We start from the raw sequence: 16,633 nt of genomic DNA, 5'->3' as shown, positions 1-16,633 counted from the left end.
CCCCCAGACCTATTGGTGCCCAAAGATTGTTAAGGTTAACTCCCTGTTACCTCACCATCAACCAGTCAGAGAATTGTGGGTGAGCTGATCACATACCCTGCGACCCCCCTCCCCCTCATCTGGCCTTTAAAAATGCTTTGCTGAAACCCTTTGAGGGAATTCAGGGGGTTTTTGTGCACGAGCCACTCGTTCTCCTTCCTTGGCCCTGCAATAAACCTTTTTCTGCTCCAAACACGATGTTTCAGTATTGTTTGGCCTCACTGTGCTTTGGGGTGGGCAGAACGAGCTTGGACCAGGAAACATCCCCATGGCTGAATGGTGTGATCCTGGTACTGGGGCTGGGAGATGCACTTTCACACGCAGCCATGAGAGTAGGGAGGGCGACAGCCTGCCTCAGTGGTCAGGAGCAGTTTTTCCTGTAGTGGTGACAGTTGCTGAGGGTTCTGACAGCCTTGTAGGGATGCTCAGGAATCAGCACTCCCCATGGGCCTGTGCTGGCTGCTCCAGTACCCCCAGGCAGCAGCAAACATTTGTTTTCTGACAGCCCTTCAACCTTGATGTAATGAGGTTTCCAGTTTGTGAGTGGACATTAGGGACCAGGGGAAGGCACGTGAGGTCTGTAAGAAGCAGCTCTTGGCATTGAGCTGGCAGTGGGCTGGGCTGGCCGTCGGGATCCAGTGGGTCAGAGAGGGCCTGGGGATGCCCTAGTGAGGAGCGGAAGTGGTGGCTGAGCACAGATGGGGCAAGTCAGCAGACCCGAAGCCGGGAGTTCCCGTGACTCCTATGCCTTTGCTTGCGCTCCATGGTAGCCTCTGATGGTCCAGAATTCCCTAACCTGTACTGGGAACCTGGACCTTCTAAAAATCTCAAGAGCAGTGGAGCTTATAAAAATCCAGACTCCTGGGCTGTAACCCATTCCAAATAAATCAGAATCTCTGGGGATCCAGGCATTAGACTATTTAAAATCTCTCCAGTCATACCATCGTGCATCCAAATTTGAGAGCAAGTCAGCAGAATAGCAATCTTGCTGAAGCCAGTTCTGCTACCGCTTTTTAAAATAATCAGGAAACTCTTAATGTTTGACATAGGAAATAATGTTGTTATGTAAAATCACGTCTGTCTGAAAAGGAGAAAGAATCCTATTTAAATAATAGATTGCAAACCACTTGGCTGCTCACTACAATTATCTTGATAAATTTAAAAAAATGCCCAGGACCAACCCCAGAACAATTAAATCAGAATCTCAAGGTGTGGGGCCTGGATGTACATAATTTGTTAAAGCTCTGCAGGTGATTCCCCAGGTGAATATCAAGGCTGGGAACCACTGTGTTGATGCAAGCTGCTCTCTTGGGAGTTCTGCTGAGCTCAGAGCTGCTGAAGGAGTGGGTGGTCCTTGGGCCTGGTGACCTTCCCAGTGGGCTTTGGATTGTAAAGCAAAAGCTGGGCTCTTACATCCCTGGGCTTGAGGTGCAGTAAAGGTACTACCCCCTCCTGATCGAGGCTGATGTCTGGGAGCAAAACTGGATACAAAGTCCTAAGAGTTTCTTTTCCCTTTTGCCCCTTTAAGGTTGCCATTTCATTGTTCTCTTGGCTTCACTTTTTCTGATTAAAAATCAGAAAGTCTCCCCTTCCCCCTTGATGTAATTTGCCTTTTGTTCCTGATGGCCTGCAAGATTTTCTCTATCTTTGGTTTCTGGCTGTTTGACTTAGGAGGTGCAAAGGTGTCTTTGTCTTTACCTTCTGAGGGTTCTGTGAGCTTTTGGTATACGGTTTGATGTCTTCTGTCGGTTTTGGAAAATTCTCAGCCTTTATCTCTTCAAATATTTCTTTGGTCCATCACTCTCTCCTCACCTTCGGAGACTCGAGTTACATGTATGTCAGACCACTTGATATTGTTTTATAGATTTTAGATACTCTTTCCATTTTTTGATTTTTTTTTCTCCACGTGTTTCAGTTTGATAATTTCTCTTTACCTATTAGGGCAGTAGCAATGGTCTCTTGTGAGCTCCTTGCCCTCCAAGTATTCCTAAATCCCAAATGTGTCAGGGAAGTGATGTAACATTTGGGTCTCAAGGAGTGTGTGCCCCACGACAATGGCCATAATGGGTACCGACTCATGAACAGTAATAAAAACTGACTCTTAGATAGCACTTGTTCTGTGCCAGGCACTGTTCTTTGCATTTTACATACTGAAAGTCATTTAATTCTCTCAATAACCTTATGAGGTAGATATTTATTATTCTTACTGTATAAATGAAGAGACTGAGGCACAGAGAGGGTCTGTAGTTTACATAATGTCTCACAGCTGGCATTTGACAGAGGAAGGATTTGATCTCTGGTGTTCTGACTCCAGGCTTCCAACTCAGTGCCTTGGCATCATGTAGGAAGGAGCTCAGTGCCTTTGCATAACCCTGGGGAGTGGGGGGCCTCTAGGATGCCTGAGGGTGATGTTCCTGGCACCTCAGCAGGATGAGGGCTTAGAGGCAGTGTCAGAATGGTCTGTTCTATCAGAGGGTTGCTAAGAATCATTGCAGTCACCAGGGAGGCCCCCCCAAGCAAGAGGGTTCTTGGCAGTGTTGACAGCTGCTGCTCTGGTCTGGGCCAGCTGGGACCTAGGCTTTGCCACGGCAGAGGTCTTAGGGTCTGGATGGAAGCTCTTGGGCTGCCTTGAGGTGGCCAGAAATATCAGCCTAAGTGGGTGCGAGGAGCTGGCTGGGATTTCCAAGCTAGGTATGATTCCAGCAGGACAGAGTAATGGATGTGGGCGAGAGGCAGGGAGCTTGGAGAGACCTGGAGCCAGTGGAATGGAGGGAAGGGAGGCTTTTATTGGATGCTTGGAGCCAAGGCCAGAGGAAGCAAGAGGGCTGTTAAGGGTATGGAATTGTTTCAGAGAGACAAGAGTGGGTTGACATCCTGTAGAAGAGGTTGGGGGAGAACATGGGTTCTGAGAACAGGAGCCAGAGAACAGAAACAGACAGTCAGTGCAGTTAGAAGGAGCTCATTGGAAGGAGTTGGGGAAGAATTGCTGGGGAGTCTTGGCCAAGATCCTTCCTGGGAATGGAGAGTGTGCCCGCCTTGCCCTGATGAAAAAGGCTTGCAGGCTTACCAGTTGGTCAGGCCTGACCCACTCGGCCTATGATCCAAAGTCAAGTTTAGCTACTTTGCAGCACATGAACCCGGGGTCTAAGTCCAAAAAGAATCAGTGAAATTAAAAAATACTCCTCCACTTGGCCATAAATCTTAAATCTGGGGGTATACCCAGTGGCCCCACCATGGTACTAAATTATACAGCGAGTCCTCAGCCTGGAAGACTATGATTTTTCTGTCTCAGACGGGTGTTCATTAAAGGTCACTTGGCAACCCCTGAAACACACTCTTTCACACCTTAATAGCTGAGAGCTTGAACCCATTTCCTCTGTTGTTGCTCTGGATTCTGGCTTCAGGCTCAAAGTTGGCGAGGTGGGAAAAAATGAATTTGTTTTTTCCTATGGTGCTTGGCACTTCTTTTAAAAACTTGTTTTTCATTATAAAAGTGACAGATGGTTATTAAAAATGTGGAGAAAATATAGAAAAAAGTGTAAAAGTATCCCCAGTCCAGTCCAGTCCACCCACCAAATTTAAATATTGTTAATGTTTCACTGTTTTTCTTCCAGTCTTATTTTATGTGTAGAAGGATTTTTGTAACTTACTTAAGATCACACTGGATAACATGATTATCTGGTTTGAATTTTTTATTTAACATTATGTCATAGCATTTTCCAGATGAGCATCTTTTCTTTAACTTCTAATTTGAAAAAGTTTTAAACCACAGGAATTACAAGAAGAGCACAACAAACACACATTTATCCTTTGCCAAGATTCACCAGTTGTTAACATTTTGCCACATTTGCAGTATCTCTCTCTCTATTCCATACACAATATTGTTTTCTTTTTCTGAATCATTTGAGATTGGGTCAAACACTTTATCATCCTTTATTACTAAATATTTCAGCAAATATCTCCTAAAACAAGGACACTCTCTAATGTAACCACATAATCATGATGGCATGATCCACTTCAGAGTATTTAATATTGATGCAATCATCTAATAAATATTCTTTTTTAGTATTTATTTATTTATTTTTAAAATTTATTTGGTTGCACCAGGTCCTACTTGCGGCATGCAGGATCTAGTTCCCTGACCAGGGATCGAACCCAGGCCCCCTGCATTGGGAGCACGGAGTCTTAATCACTGGACCACCAGGGAGGTCCCTCTGTTGTCTTTTGATTTGTATAAATTAACATTTTTGCAGAGTAGAGGCCTGTAGTTTAGTAGAATGATCCTTAATTGGTATTTTTTGTATATATGCATTAGAGCTTACTAGTTGTATAGTAAAGATTTCAGCATAAACTTTCTGCTTGTTTCCATTATAAATGAAGTCATGAAGATCGTTTATGTGAAGCAGTGTAGGGAATATTTCTTTAAGATAAATTCTCAAGGGTGAAATTACAGGATCAAGGAGTGTAGAGATTTGGAACATCCTCGATACCTGGCCACATTGCTTTCCAGAAGGGTTGTGCTGACCTGCAGTGGTGCTTGGAGATGCCTGCTTGAGATTCTTATTGGAAACAAGCTCTATGTGCTTCACAGCATGATTGCTTACAGAGCTGGCAAGAACTTGGATGAACTCATTTAGACCAGAAGTTTCAAACCCAAACAACTACTGGGGTCATCGGGTGCTATAAACGAGTGAAGAGGGTTCCATAGGGATTGGGGTAAATGGCTGAGCCTCTGCAAAGAGGAGGTGCCCCTCTCTCCAGCTAATTGTTGCCAGGCGTGGCAGAAAAACTGTTGCTGACTCAGTGTTGCCCAATCTTCCAATCTTTTCAACAGTAGCAGAAAATCTAGATTATTATGTTGAATTTTCCATTTTTTAAGTGTTGGCAGTTAATTAAGACATTTTTTTCAAACTTTGTGTGAGACAAAACACATCTGTGGGATGGATGTGTCTTGGAAGCTGCCAGTTCATAACTGTGCTCTGGATGTTTTCTTAAAATTTCCACATTGATTATTTCTTTTCTTCTGGGCATCCTGTTGATTCATGTTTCCCAGGCACCAGACAGGGTTCCTCCCTTAATCTCAGCCCATCACACTCTACTTTATCTTTTGTGATCTTAATAAGTAAAACATTCCCCTGAATTCAAACATCAGTCTTGTTGTTGAGCTCATAAATGATGATCACATCAGAGAGATGGGAAGGGTTAGGGTGTGTCCGCCTGGTTAACCTGCCCAGAGACCTGGATGCCCAGCTACAGTTGCATGTGGTCAGGGTGATCAAAGACTTGGATTTGGTTCTCTTGAAGTCCTGTGTGGAGATATTTACTGCTAGGTGAATATCCATCTGCTCCATCACACCCCCCAGTCCTGCTGCAGGGAGTCTGGGCCACGTGGCTAGTTCTGACCAGTGGACTATGAGTACAAGTGCTGTGTGTCAGCCCCTCCACAGCAAACCAGTGTGTGGTTCCTTCCCCATCCCTGCTCTCTTCACCTTAGTCTGTGACTGGGGACTGTGTTGTTGAGTTCCCACATGGAGATGGCTGCCTGGGGATGGGCTAAGAATTGTAACACAGGGGAAATATCAATACATACTGGCCGTAACCCTGTCATTGATGTGAGGAGGAGATGGGTGAGGTGTGAGCTCTGTCTAGCTCAGGTCACCTGCAGAATAGGAATAAGGGAGAGAGCAAAATTCCCTGATCACTCAAGTCTAAAATGTTCCCAGTGTGATATTACTTTTTGAACTTACCTGCTAATATTCAAAATAACCTCTTGAATTGGATCAGGCATAAACATCTCAATCCTGTCTCTTTTCTATTATACCTTCCTGAGCAGAAATTCGATGGACACAGAGGCCATTCATTAACAGAACTAATCAGTAAAGCATTAGAGACATCCTTCCTCTTTCTCACAAGATACCAGGGCAAAGCCTACCACAACTTTTTTTTTTTTTTTAACATCTTTATTGGGGTATAATTGCTTTACAATGGTGTGTTAGTTTCTGCTTTATAACAAAGTGAATCAATTATACATATACATATGTTCCCATATGTCTTCCCTCTTTAGTCTCCCTCCCTCCCACCCTCCCTATCCCACCCCTCCAGGCTGTCACAAAGCACCGAGCCAATATCCCTGTGCCATACGGCTGCTTCCCACTAGCTATCTACCTTACTACGTTTGTTAGTGTGTATATGTCCATGACTCTCTCTCGCCCTGTCACAGCTCACCCTTCCCCCTCCCCATAACCTCAAGTCCGTTCTCTAGTAGGTCTGCGTCTTTATTCCTGCCTTACCCCTAGGTTCTTCATGACATTTTTTTTTCTTAAAATCCATATATATGTGTTAGCATACGGTATTTGTCTTTTTCTTTCTGACTTACTTCACTCTGTATGACAGACTCTAGGTCTATCCACCTCATTACAAATAGCTCAATTTCGTTTCTTTATATGGCTGGGTAATATTCCATTGTATATATGTGCCACATCTTCTTTATCCATTCATCCAATGATGGGCCCTTAGGTTGTTTCCATCTCCGGGCTATTGTAAATAGAGCTGCAATGAACATTTTGGTACATGACTCTTTCTGAATTTTGGTTTTCTCAGGGTATATGCCCAGTAGTGGGATTGCTGGGTCATATGGTAGTTCTATTTGTAGTTTTTTAAGGAACCTCCATACTGTTCTCCATAGTGGCTGAACCAATTCACATTCCCACCAGCAGTGCAAGAGTGTTCCCTTTTCTCCAAACCCTCTCCAGCATTTATTGTTTCTAGATTTTTTGATGATGGCCTACCACAACTTTTGTTTATTTGTTTTTAACCATGAAGGTTAAAGAAAGTACACGGAGAGAAAAAATAAAAATGAGAGCAACATAAAACTGCAAGGATTACATGATTCACCTGAAAGAATTCCAGTTCTTTCCTCAAAAGATGGTCCTGGGGGTCAAAAGGGTGAAGCCTGGATTCCTTTAGTATCTTATCACAAACTAGAAAATCCGTCATGTTATTTCTGATAGCATAGTTTCTAACCATAGACAATTAATATATTCATGCTTTGCAAAATTGTCATCTGCTTTTTTTTTTTTTTTTTTTTTTTTTTTTTTTTTTTTGCGGTATATGGGCCTCTCACTGTTGTGGCCTCTCCCGTTGCGGAGCACAGGCTCCGGACGCACAGGCCCAGCGGCCATGGCTCACGGGCCCAGCCGCTCCGCGGCATGTGGGATCCTCCCAGACCGGGGCACGAACCCGCGTCCCCTGCATCGGCAGGCGGACTCTCAACCACTGCGCCACCAGGGAAGCTTTTTTTCTTCTCTCAAAGAAAAGAGCAGGATCTCTCTACATTTGTAAACATTTGTGTCATGTTTTTTTTTTTTTTTTTTTTTTTTTTTTGCGGTACGTGGGCCTCTCACTGTTGTGGCCTCTCCCATTGCGGAGCACAGGCTCCGGACGCGCAGGCTCAGCGGCCATGGCTCACGGGCCCAGCCGCTCCACGGCATGTGGGATCTTCCCGGACCGGGGCACGAACCCGTGTCCCCTGCATCGGCAGGCAGACTCTCAACCGCTGTGCCACCAGGGAAGCCCCTTGTGTCATGTTTATAACTTACGAGAATCGTATGGTTTAGGGCTTCATCTTTTCTCTGCTGTTTTGTCCAGCCTTCGGTTGAGAGAGAATATAATTGAAAACAAATTTCCTTTTGAGCTCAGCACACCTCAAAAGTTCTTTCCAAAGTACTGAGTTTGCAATAAGCCTGCCATGATGCACACAGCAGGCCTCTCCAACAGGCTATGCAAGCAGCCAGGATGGCTGGAGGACACCCAGCATGGCAAGGTCACAGACTGTGTTACAAGAGCATCATTTCCATGTAGAGTTTTCTCTCACTCTGTGCCAGCTGGGAACTTAGATCCCATTTAGGGGCATTATGTCGTTGGGGTTCAGATGTATAAGAGGCTCAGCAGACATACACACGGGTAAGTTTAGGATGAGGAATGCTGTACTGCATTTCTCTGACAACACAGATCACCAGCTTGCATAGAACAGAAGCAAGAGCCTGTGTGTATATGTTTTTAAAGTTTTAAAAAATATTTATTTGGTTGTGCCAGGTCTTAGTTGCGGCAGGCATGCTCCTTTGTTGTGGTTGGCGGGCTCCTTAGTTGCAGCAGGTGGGCTCCTTAGTTGAGGCTCACCGGCTCCTTAGTTGCAGCTCGCTGGCTCCTTAGTTGTGGCATGTGAACTCTTAGTTGCAGCATGCATGTGGGATCTAGTTCCCTGACCAGGGATTGAACCCGTGCCCCCTGCATTGGGAGCACAGAGTCTTAACCACTGTGCCACCAGGGAAGTCCCGAGCCTGTGTGTTTGAAAAGGGAGTATGTTTGCAGAATTCAAGAGTATCTGTTTCTCCTTGTGGCATTTGATTTGCAATGATTGTGACAGATTCAATTACTGGTCAGCAAATACTCCCCCCTTCTCCTGCTACATGCATGGGAAGAATATATTTCCCTGCTCCAGTGGCGTTGGACTTGGCCACGTGACTTGACATGGCCCAAAAGGGGGAAGTTGCAGTGTCAAGTTACAAGCGTAGTCCTTAAGAGCCACCATCTGTTCCCCTTTTTCCTGTTGTGCTTCTACTATTACCACGAAAAAGACATGTCGTGGAGAGCTGGCTGGTCCCAGAATAATGAGAGATATGTGTGGCCAGCTTGGACCCGACCATGGGCTATGGTGGGGCCCAGCTTGGCCCAGCCTGGATCAGCCCAACTGTAGGCATGTGAGTGAGAAGTAAGTGCTTATTATTGTATGTTACTGAGATTTTGTGGTTGTGAGTAATAGCATGGCAACAGCTCAGTGATTCAAGTGTGTCTGTCTTTTCCTACACTTACCTGCTGTGGATACAGATAGAATCACAGTAAGGTGCTATATCATTTTTGTTGATTCTTACACCCACTTTTCCCCAGAGGCTCAGCTCCATGCCCTAGATATTTCTGAAAGCCTCTGGACATGACTCATGTGTAATCACAAACCAGGTCAGAGAAACTGCACTGTATGTCTTTGGGATATCCACAGCCTCCTGGCCAACAGGAACGGGCACTGCTACCAGTACATAAGCCTTAGAGCCGGGCCTTGTGCCTGTAGAAATGCTGGAAATTCCCCCTTCCCCCTGATCCACAGGATATTTTGTCCTCAAGGCATGAAGCAGTGCTGCATGTCTGTGTCTTAGAACACTTGTAAAATTAATCCTTCGAGTTGAGCGACGTATGTACAGGTGTGGCTTGCCGGTGAGACAGCAGTGCACAGCCCCTGCCGCCACTGCTTCCCGATCCTGGGGCAGTGAGTTAGCTGCTTCAGCTGTGAAGAACTCAGTGTTCTCATCTACTAAACGGTAATAATAACCATGTCCACAGCATGGGATTGTTATTAGGGTCCAGTAGAAAGTACCTGCCAGATGCCCAGAGTTGTAAATACTCAGATGTTTCTTATTGTCTTCTCTTCCTGTTGAGACTGGTGAAGGTTACAATTAATCGCATCCCTTTCCCCACTCATTTCTAATCCAACTGAGGAAAGCACTGGAGAGGCAGCTGGCCCCGTGATGAAGAAGGCAGACTCTGGATGCGGGAGGCCTGCTGTGACCTTGGACAGGTTATTTCACACTTCCCTGTCTCAGTTGCATCAGCGGGTTAGTGGGGTTAATAATAGTATCTGCTTCTTATTAGTTTCCTTTTGCTGCTGTAGCAAATAACCACAGAGTTAGTGGTTGAAAACAGCACACATTGATTATCTTGCAATTCTGGAGGGCAGAAGTCTGAAGTGGGCCTCCCTGAGCTAAAATCAAAGTGTTCCTTTCTGGCGGCTCCAGGGGAAGATGTATTTTCTTGCCTTGTCCAGCTTCTAGAGGCCACCTGTGTTCTGAGGCTCAATGTCTCCCCTCCATTTTCAAAGCCAGCAGCAGTTGGTCAAGCAATCCTCAAGTTGCTTCACTCAGCAACGAATCCTTCTGCCTCCCTCTGCATTTATTATTTTTTTTTTTGCGGTACGCGGGCCTCTCACTGTGGTGGCCTCTCCCTTTGCGGAGCACAGGTTCCGGACGCGCAGGCTCAGTGGCTGTGGCTCACAGGCCCAGCCGCTCTGCGGCATTTGGGATCCTCCTGGACCGGGGCACGAACCCGTGTCCCCTGCATCGGCAGGCGAACTCTCAATCACTGTACCACCAGGGAAGCTCCCCTCTGAGTTTTTAAGTGTCCTTGTGAGGACACTGGGCCCTGCTGGGTCATCTGGGATCATCTTATTTTAAGGTCAGTTGATTCTCAGTCTTAATTCCTGAATTCCCTTTTTGTCATTAATGAAACATAGTCACAGGTTTTTGACATTAGGACAGGGATATCATTGTGAGGCCTACCATGTGCCTCCTCGAGTTTTATGATGATGAAATGAATTAATAGTTGTAAACCATTTGGGACAGAGTCCGGCACATTGTAAGCATCATATAAGGACTGGCTGTTAATACTTTCACACAAATGTCAAAAATATCTGAGTTATTGCCATAGGGCTAGATTACAAAGTGTGAGATGCAGACAAGGAGCCAAATGGGTTTTCTATACTTTCTCCTCTGAATTGAATTTCCACATCAAGTCATAGGCAGAAGCCCTGAACATCCTCAGACCCTTCCCTGGGGGCATGGGTCCTCTGTACAGACCTCGCTGCATGGAGAGAGGGAAGGAGAGGACGTGGAGAGAGAACAAAGACAGATCATGTGGCTACAACACTTTCCCTGTCTCACCGACCAGATGCGTCACTTCTGCTCTTGTGGGGAAGAGCCAAGAGAATAAAACTTCTGGGAGAGAAGACAATCTTGTGGGTCAACATAGACTCTTATAATAAAACAATGTGACCCTTATACCTTTACATTGAACGAAAAGAAAACTCTAACTTATGGTGGAGAACAGAGAGGAACCAAAACTGTTTTCTCTTTGTGTTTTGTTTGTTTTTTTCCTTAAAGTCAAGACTTCGTTGGTTAATCAGCTAAGTGAAAGCTTTTTTTAAAAAAATAATTTACTAGGTGGTTAATTCTATTTTAAAAATCAACACAGAGAAGAGATTTACTACATAATATCGAAAAAATACAAGGAACTTTGACATCCAAGGCCACTGTTTGATAGTTCTTTTAAATGACAGCTGAACGCCTCTAACAGGAAGGGTCAGAGCTCAGCTTCATACTGGCCCTTCTCAACGATGGTAGCTGCTGTGGGCTGAATATTTGAGTCCCCCAAGTTCATATGTGGAAGCCTTAACCTCTAGCATGGCTGCATTTGGAGTGAAGGATGGATTAAGGTCAGGTGAGGTCAGAAGGTAGGGGCCCTGATCTGACAGGATTAGTGACCTTGTAAGAAGAGGTGCCAAGAGCAAGCCGTCACTCCCTCTGCACCACACAGAACATGACCCTGGGGACTCGGCAAGAAGCCAGCTGGCCACACGCAAGGAAGACAACTCCTCTCAGGGGCCAACTGTGCTGGCTGGCACCTTGATCTGGAACATCTACCCCCAGACCTATGAGAAGATACATTTCTGTTGCCTAAGCCACCTGGTCTGTGGGTTTTGCTGTGGCAGCCCAAACAGACTAAGACAATAACGAAGGCATTTTCCCCCTGACAGTTTCCTGTAGCCTCTATAGCAGGCTTTCCTCTTCAGCCCCAGTTGTGACATGTGTCTTTTCTGGGCAGAAGCTTTAGAAGCTAGTGCAGTGCATAGCACTTTCTCTTCACCCGAGGGGATGACTGACTGTGAAAGCATGTGTGGAGATGGAGTTGTGTCTGCCTTGGTCCTGAGGAAGGTGATGCACAGAGCACCCCCCAAGTTGGACGTGTGACCTGAGAAAGAGAGAAAAACAGGCGTTTGTTATATTAGCCACGGAGCTTTGGGACACTGTTCTTACGGCATTACCTCCTCTGATGGGTACAGCATCTCAAGGATGTCATTTTAAAACACAGATAGCAAAGGATTTGAGTTGTGGCTTTCCATTTCAAACATCTAAGGTGCAGGTACACAAACGAATTTGAAAGACCAGCTGGAGGTCCAGGCTAACCTCTGCCAGACTAAGCAAGGGTCCTCTGGGCTTAGAGGAAAAAAAATGTGGAGAACTGAGGGGAAGGTAAAGAGCTTAGATGCCACTGTGTCCCCGAGTCCTCATCCTCTGTCTGTGTCTGTGTGAGGTGGAAAATTCCTCTAGAAACCTCAGTGGGGCTCAGAGATTCAAGATTCGAAGGGATTTGTGTCCCATCTCTGGAAAAACCCTACACCGGCTTGATGAGGAGAAGATGGGTCTTCAGTGCGTGGTAGAGCTGAGTCTCTTCACAGAGTTGTCACCCCTTCGGGGACACAAGGTCAAGAGAAGAGGCCCACATGCCGGATACAGGCATGAAACCATAGAAGATGGCCTGGCTGCCCCGGGGAAGGCCTTCTGTTGGGGATGGAGAGGGTAGCGGCTCTCCCTCATGGCTCTGAGACCCACCCGCTGGGCATCTGGGCCTCTCCCACTCTGGCCTACTGGCCTCTCCAGCCACAGTCCCCATCATTTACCTTTACGTGCCCCATTTCAGCCCTGTCATGGTACCTGTGCTTCCCCACATCTACCCAGCTGTTCCATGACTTTGTCCTTTGCATCTGCTTGCCTTCTACCTTTCTTGTTTGACTGAAACATATTGATTCATCCCTTGAGATCCAATTGACGTATCACTTCCTCTGAAAAGAGTTTTCTGTTTTCTCTATGTCATGAATAATTCCTTTAGCTACTGATGTACCTAACAGTTACCTCTACTCGACAAAATTTAACAAATACTTCTAGAATATTAACTGTGCAAGGCACTGAGATCGCCACAGAGTAAAGACAGGTGAACAGAGCAAACGGGGCTCTGCTCCCAGGGCCCCCAGTCTGGTTACTACTGCCACATAGAAAATCACCACAACACCTGATGCTGTGAAGCCATCTCGCCTCTGACAGCGTCTGTGGGTCAGGAGGCAGGAAGTATCCAGCTGGGGGCATTTAGCTTAGGGCCCCTGTGGAGTGACAGTTAAATGGGGGCTGCAGCTGGCAAAACAGGGGAAGGGGGTGTTGGAGCATCTGTCAGCCCACAGCCATCTCTTTTTTCCTGTGGTCTCAAAGCCTCTCTGTGTGGTCTCTCTGCAGGGGCTAGTCTGGGCTTCCTCACAGCATGGTGTCCTCAGGACCGTCAGACTGCTTACTTGGCAGCTAAACGCTTGAAGAGTGAGTATTGCAGAAGGCAAGGCAGAGGTTACATTGCCTTTAGGACTTAGCTTTGGAAGTCCCATTGTGTCACTTTTGCTGCATTCTCTCAGCTAGAAATAAGTCGCTAGCCTGCTCAGTTTTAAGGGAAGGAGAGCTAGGTTCACTCTACTTTTTGATGGGGGAGTTCAAGGTTCTAGAAGAACATGTGAGATGGGAGATGTTGTTAGAACCATCTTTGGAAAATACAATCTGGCACTTGCCACACTTTAATGCATGCCCATCTCTCTCACTAAGCTGTAAGCTTGTTTAGGGTACGAGTTGGATCTTTATCTGTTCTCAAAATTTAGCTAAGTGTCTAGAAGAGAGAAGGCACTCAGTATTTTGGAATTAATCAATGAATTGTCCATTTCTTTCTCCAAGTTCAGAGAATCCTATTTATGTGTATTATTTTAATTGAGATAATGAACACTTCTGCAAGGATAATTTAGTTTCTCAAAGTAATGAATTTTCCAATTTTTTAGTAGGCTTTTTTTCCCTTAGCTATTAAAATCAAACTTGTAAAATTTGTATAGTGTACTCGATGTAAACACAAAATTTATATTTCCCACCTAGTCTTTCCAAGGACTCTGGATCTTCATGCCAGAACCCTCAACTTCAAGAACTTTGGCTATCAGATGAAAGTAGCCAGTGCCCTTCAAAAGGTTAAGATTTCAACAGAATGCAGGCTTTCCCAGCGATGGAGGTCTAGATGCTCCACTGCTTTGGAACCCCAGCCTGTCTTTCCCCGGATCACTTAGCTCTTTACCCTGGAGGGCTGCACCAGGGAGATTCTTATTCTTATCTCTGAGAGGTGCCTGAGCCACCATCACACCCCAAGAATTTCCTTGGGCTGCTTTATTAGAGAATAGATCCAAGATGCCCTAACACAGTTTTGCAGGCACAATTTGACTGAAGGGCGTTACCAGTGCCTTGGGGCACAGGTGCCTCTGACTCTGCTCCTCTCCCACACCAAGAATGATGCTGGGTGACGACCTCCGCCTCATTATGCACGAACCCATCAGGCAGGGTGAAATAGGACCCATGCTCGGTGCTTGTCACTGATACAGACAACAGTACCTCTTTGCAAAGCTTCCTTAGGTAGCTTTTTTGTTTCCTTGATCCATTCATGTCTTATTTGCAGTACACAGTTGTCTCATATTTGTTATCATATGTCATAGGTGCATTATGGTGATACAAATTATAGATACCGATGATAGCTTCCATTATTGAGGTCTTAGCCTAAGCACTTTATTTACCCACCTCCACTGAGGCTGAAAATATGTTGCGATATTAATATTCTCTTCCCCATTTTGGAGGTTCAGCAAGGCTAAAATTTACCCAAGATGATAGAAGCAGCTGAGCTGTGTTCAGACGCTCAGGTGCTTGACTCGAAAGTGTTCGAGGGCCCAGCTTTCCTCTGATCTCTGAGCTGTGAGCAGCTGGGGGAGGTCAGCAGTCCTGTCCTTGTAGGTGCAGCCCCCGTCCCCACAGCCCCCTCTCTGGCCATCAGTTCCGCTCGTTTCTTCAGCTGTCTCTGTGACGATCTTATTGCCCAGAAGAGGGATGTTGAGGTGACCCCTTTTGTGAGCTCACTCGTTACTCCCTGCCATGGATGCTGGTGGCTGACAGTCACAGAGCTGGTACCTAGGGGCAGGTGTGCTGGGGTCGCCTGGCAAGCTGCCTCAGAAGTCAGTAGTGTGGGAGATGCAGCCTCATCAGGCTTAAAGAGCACGGGGTTTGGAGAGAGGAAAGTGTGTCCTGAGGCTCTGTTACTCTATCTCCTCGTTGTAGGATCCTGAGCAAATCACTGGGCCCCGCTGAGCCTCAGTTTTTCTCATTTGAAACAGGAGTCAATGATACCTGTCTTGCCTTTCCTTTCTGGGTTACTATGAAAATCAAACACCTTAACTCTGGAGAGAGTGCTTTGTGAATTGTAAAGTTTCACCAAATATGGGTGATTTTTATCACAGCAGGGTGGTCTTTCTCAGGGAGCAGGCTGCCATGGAGGGAGGGGACGATGCAAGATGAAGGAGGAGGATGTGACATACTGAGGATCGAGGCTGTTGAGAAAGGGTTTTGAGATGTGTTTTTTGTTGCTGTCATTGTTGGGGGGACGGGGAGGGATAGTAGGGTGGAATGATGGACCAGAAATGAAAAAGCAAAGCTATTAACAAAGTGAAACAAAGTGAAATCTTACTAATCGTATTGTATATGAGAATGGAAATAAAAACTTTGTGAATACATGAAAAGGGTATTAAAGCATGTGTCATTCACATGTTCCATCAACAGAATGCTTTCAGATGCCTATGCTGTGCACAGCACACAAGTTATTGGAAGAAAATATTGATATAATTGTTCACATAAATTATTTAGATAAAATATATAGATGAATACTTAGAAAAAAGATAAATACGTGATTTTAAGTTTGCCAACTCCACAAGTTCCCAATATACTCAAGTAATTTAAATTTAAATTAATTAGATTAAGTGGGATTGCAGTTCTGCCTTGTATAACACCCTGTATTGTGAAGGCTGGTGGCTTGTCACTGCGGGAGGCCAGCCCTTAACTACATTGGCCCCCTTCCATCCTTCCCTCCTTGGAGCTCCCGACACCCTTGTCATCACTGGCCCCACTGGGGCAGTAACCACGAAGCTGACTTTCTTTTTGAGCAGGAGCCATGGAGGACAGTGTCCTTTCCTTGTCACTGAGCTTGGAGCTTAGGCACAAATTCAGTGCTGGTTTATTTCCCCTGGGGAGTTCATTCCGCAACCTTAGATGGGTCTGCAGTGCCTAAAGGGCAGTGTGCCTGGAAGACTTACTCAGGTCTGTCCTCCTCCTGGAAAGAAAGTTGAAACAATGCAGCCAAAGGCCAAAGCTCAAGAACCCTCTGCATTTCTGAGCCAGGGCTTTTCTTGCTTAAAAACAAGAGGCTCTTTCTTGGGTCCACCTGCCTATCATGCCTTTGTAACCTCAATGGCTTTCCAGCTGGCATCTCACTGATTTTTATTAACAAAGTAGTAACCCGGCTGCATCTCCTGTCAACCACGGATTCCAAGATTTAAGCCATGACTGTGGCTGGCTGTCCAAACATCTGCTTTCTCCCTGTATTAGTCAGGGTAGGCTAACTGCTGTAACAAACAATCCCCACATTTTGGTGGCTTAGCAAAATTGTTTATTTGTAAAGTCCAATTGGATGTTCCTGGCCAGTGAGCGGCCTTCCCAGTGGTCAGATCAGGATCCAGGCTCCTTCAGTTCTGTGGTTCTGCCTCCTATAAGGCCTTCATTCAGCCATGGGGCAGGAAGGAGGTGCTGCACGGGAGGGTAGA

The sequence above is a fragment of the Delphinus delphis genome, chromosome 10 (assembly GCF_949987515.2).
Source record: "Delphinus delphis chromosome 10, mDelDel1.2, whole genome shotgun sequence".
In the NCBI taxonomy this organism is placed as follows: domain Eukaryota; kingdom Metazoa; phylum Chordata; class Mammalia; order Artiodactyla; family Delphinidae; genus Delphinus; species Delphinus delphis.
This window is presented reverse-complemented; position numbering follows the sequence as displayed.